This window comes from Pteropus vampyrus, unplaced genomic scaffold (genome assembly GCF_000151845.1).
Source record: "Pteropus vampyrus isolate Shadow unplaced genomic scaffold, Pvam_2.0 Scaffold1, whole genome shotgun sequence".
NCBI classification, from domain to species: Eukaryota; Metazoa; Chordata; class Mammalia; order Chiroptera; family Pteropodidae; genus Pteropus; species Pteropus vampyrus.
In genome coordinates this window covers 12,316,376-12,320,611 of record NW_011888782.1, presented here as the reverse complement: position 1 = coordinate 12,320,611, position 4,236 = coordinate 12,316,376, and the positions used below count along the sequence as shown (strand labels likewise).

General features: G+C 39.6%; 1 pseudogene; it reads left to right on the top strand.

Annotated features, from left to right (window-relative positions):
• The first annotated feature begins 3,353 nt into the window (after positions 1–3,353).
• LOC111737002 lies at positions 3,354–3,467 on the top strand (annotated as a pseudogene).
• The last annotated feature ends 769 nt before the right edge of the window (positions 3,468–4,236 follow it).

The following is a 4,236-nucleotide window of genomic DNA, read 5'->3' as shown; positions in this document are numbered from 1 at the left end:
GTCCAGGAAGCTGAGTGGAAGGTAGGGCCTTTTGGTGCAGAGTCATGCCTAGGTCCTGTCGGGGTGACGGAATCTCAGGAGCCTTTTGCTGGTGGCTCCTTACCGACTCTGGAGACCAACAGTGTCATGACTTGTGTCCTCGCCTGCATGTCACCACAAAAACCACCCAGAGCAAACCTCACCAGAACATAGCCCAGCGTCCTGCCAGCTAGGTTTGCTAGGTAGTGGGGTACTTTTTACAGCTTTCTGCTTATGTTTATTGCTATGTTTTTCATTATTAATATTTGTATGCCTCCCTGAGCTCTTGAGCAAAGAGCAAAGGGGAGTCTTTAAAAAATTCCAAACCTCCTATTTCTGGCAGCAAAAAGAAAAAGGACAGGAAAACAAACCTTAACAACGCTTCAGTAATCCTCCCAGAATAGTTGCAGGAATTAATTTGGGACTTTGGCTCCAGAGTGTGTTAATAGTATGTTTTCTCTCTCTTTCTCTCTCTCAGCTTCTCCTTCCCCTTTCATCCTTGTGCCATATTCTGTCTTCCTGCAAAGGGGCTTTTCCATTTACTTCCACCCACCCTCAGTTCCCGTAGTCCTCTGTGCCAGATGAGAGCTAAACCATCAATCCAGTGCTGCAGAAAAACTAACTCAATCTTCTTACTAAGTTTTTGCTAAGCAGCACTCTCTTCCTTGGTCCAAAGTTTTTCTGCCCTTCTTTCTTTTGCATTACTTCCGAATATAGTAATACAAATAAAAACTAACCCTCATGAGGGCTGAATATCATCCAGTCACTGGATTCAGTGCTTTATATGCATTTTTCCCCATTGTTCTTCACTAGCATAAAACAAAATAACATTATCTCATTTTAAATTCAAGGAAGTATAGGCCCAGTGTCTGTATTTGTGCATATGTGTATGTGGACTGTGTTGCAGCTTTAAATATTTGCTCTGTTCCCTTATTTAAAAATTTTGAGGACTTCAATTATGAATATCATGACTGCTTTATCATCTCTACCTATTATTTTCTCTCTAATTATCTTAACTCCTCCTTTATTTTCATAAAGGTTATTCTCTGTGTCTTCTGCAGTGTTTGTTTTACGTTTGTTTCTTTCAATTTCAACTTCATTTCTGTGATGATTTTGCTTTGTCTTATGACATCTTTCTTGAACTCTGCCAGTTCACATCTTATTTCTTTTTGCCTCGACGTTGCTAGGTTCTAACAATTCTTCTTTGTGGTTTTTCCAAATAGAGATGATTGCCTCAATAAAGTCTATAATATTTTTTTTCATTTCATGGAAAAATACTGAACAAAAGTATTATCTACACTAGGGGTCCACAACCCCCAAGCTGTGGACCAGTACCAGTCCGTGGCCTGTTAGGAACAGGGCTGCACTGCAGGAGGTGAGCGTTGGGCTAGCGAGTGAAGCTTCGTCTGTATTTGCAGCCACTCACTAGCGCTAGCATAACCACCTCGGCTCCACCTCAGATCATCAGGCATTAAATTCTCATAGGAGCACCAGTCCCTGGTGCCGAAAAGGTTGGGGACAGTTGGCATTATGGTCGAAATATTTTCTTGGTAAGTTTGGGTCCTTTTCTCATATTTTTCTGCTGTAGTAGCTATCTTCAGTGTTAGACTCATTCTTTCTTCTTGCTCATTATTGAATAAATTGGAGGAGACTTCCTTAAGAAAGAAACTTTTTATTTTTTACTTATTTATTTATTTTTTTAGACGAGGCAACCCTTGGTTGACCTCACAAATAAGAAACTTTAATATCACACTAAAAGTTCTCCCTTTTTTGCTGCAGCAAAAACAGACTACCTCTTCTCTTCTTGATATGGTGGGATAAGAGGTGGGTGTGTGTGTGTAAAGATTTTTGCCATTAGCCCTGCTCACCTCAATTCTTAGACTGGTAGCTGCAAAAGAAAAAAAAAAGGGATACTGCTCAGGTTGAGTCCTTCACCCTCAGAAAGTGCTTCTGCTGGGTGTTCTGACATTTGCCTTTAGTTGGCCAGCTCACTTTCCTGAATGGCTCCTTTCTCTTGAAAAGGTTTTGAACAATTTGGTTCATTTGGCAGCCCTTACACATGTTTTGGAGTCTGCGGGCTATACTTGACTTGTAATTTTGCTGAAAATCAGTTTTATAGTTTTTGCTTTGTTCCTTTTGTAAGATATCCAAGAGAAGACGAAAACTACTCACCTATGCAGCCAGATTTATACTGAAAGTGTTGTATGTTTTAAAAATAATTTTTCCAACACCTTGGTACTTCCTGGATCACAAGTGCTTTAGCGTAAAAGGTCATCATTCATGGCTTTTATGCTAAAGATGAGTGAGGAATAGGAAATCGGTACTAAGAAGTGATATTTCTGTGCACTGTCTCTGCAGTTTGGTTCAAATCTAGAACCTCAATTCGGTGTCCACTTGGCCCAAGAGAAACTCACCCACCTTTGTCATGCCACACAATGAACTTGGCATCTCTCCAATCTCTTCTCTCATTGTTTAAATAGGGAATTGGGATGGTTGTGGGGTGAGTAACACTTTCATTCTAAGTTTTAATGGGGAATGAATATCTGCTCTAATTTTCTGGCAGGTATTCACCTTTTTTTATATAAGATTTATTGTTTGTTTGTTTTATCTGAATTCACTTGTTTTCAGGGTAGGGGGAGCATATACACAACTCTCCACTAAGACAAGTCTATCTTTCTCTTCTGTATTCATGGTCTTTTATGTATATTGTTTGAAGAAGTATTGCTGCTCATTTTTAATCAAAGGTAGAAGAGTATTTGGTACTTAGAGCCTCATTGTCCCTAGCTTGGGTCCTGGTTGCCAATTCTGGGACAATAGGAAAAGTCTGACTCGGTTTTTTGCAATGCTTATAGAACATCTATTATGTGCAGGGTGTTGTGCTAGGGGCTGGAGTTCAACTGTGTATCAGTCTTGGTCCCTGCACCAAATGAATAGCTAGTTTTCTTAGAAAAATAAGAAATGCTAAAATTTTTCTAATAAAGGTGAAGAGCGATTGAGTCCCTTGTGGAAGTCACAGTTTGCTATGAGTGTTTGGCAAAAGGATTCCAAGTGGTGAAAACACGGAGATGACAAGATTTAATCTGGGAGATGCAACGAGTAGATAGTCCCTTGTGAACCATTTTCCTCTTAGGATCATGGAATGCTTGTGTTAGAAGGGCCCTTTCAGATCATTTAATCTCAGTCACTTGGGAAACCAGGAGAAAAGCTCAGAAAACAAAATATTTTTTCCAAGAATGTATAGTTAGTATTTGAGCCAAGACTTACTAGGATTTTGACACTTAGTCCTCGGTTCTTTATTTTACATGATGTGATCCCCAAGTACCAAGTGCCATCTCCTCGCTTCTCGGCCTTTTGGCTAAGATCAAGAGTAGTATCTGTCCTTATCAGTTTAATATCTGATACGTCCTCTATCCAAGTACCATCTCTAAACTTAGTACTTACCATCCTCACCTCGATCAGCTTTCCAGGTCAGATGAGATCCAGGAAATGAGGTCTATGTGTGTGCCTGAATTTTATTTAAAGACATGTAACCCTTACCTGTTCTTTATGACTTGCCAGCAAAAATCAGTCACAGCTCAGTAACTGCTCCTGCCAGCTCTTTAAAGTCCAAGGATAAATATGTTCAGTCCCAACCTCCATATTTACTATGTACATCGCTTTCCTTTCCCACAGTTTTTATCAACATGCCCAATATGCTTTGGGCTATTAATTCATTCTCCTCTCTAATGTTTTAAATATAATTATGCATGAACACTGTTGAAAAGTAGCAAAAATTTTAAGATAGTACTTCCACAATGTTATTCCCTAATCTTTGCAGAGTGCTCTATGCTTGCAGAACACTTACATGCTAATTAACTCTTCTTCACCAGCCCTCATGGAAGGGTGCCAGGCTGTTTATTTCTAGGCCTTAAGTGATAGACTTTGATAATTATGACCATGTAGGACTGGAAGGGACTTTAAGAGATCACAGAAGTGTGCGCCCTGTTCCCAGAAAAGCCTGCATTAAAACTATTCTGAACTCTTTCTCCCAGCTTCTAATATTCATTTCTTTCTTCACATTCTCTTCTGATAAATTCTCTAAGAGGTACTAGTGCCAATTGCTGCCTTTAGTCCCTTCTTGTCAGGCAGAAGTTTGAGGTATGACTTCCTTGTATTTTAACTTTGGCTTCTCAAATCTATCATTTGGAAGCCAGCATCTCCAATGGTCATGTTATGAGC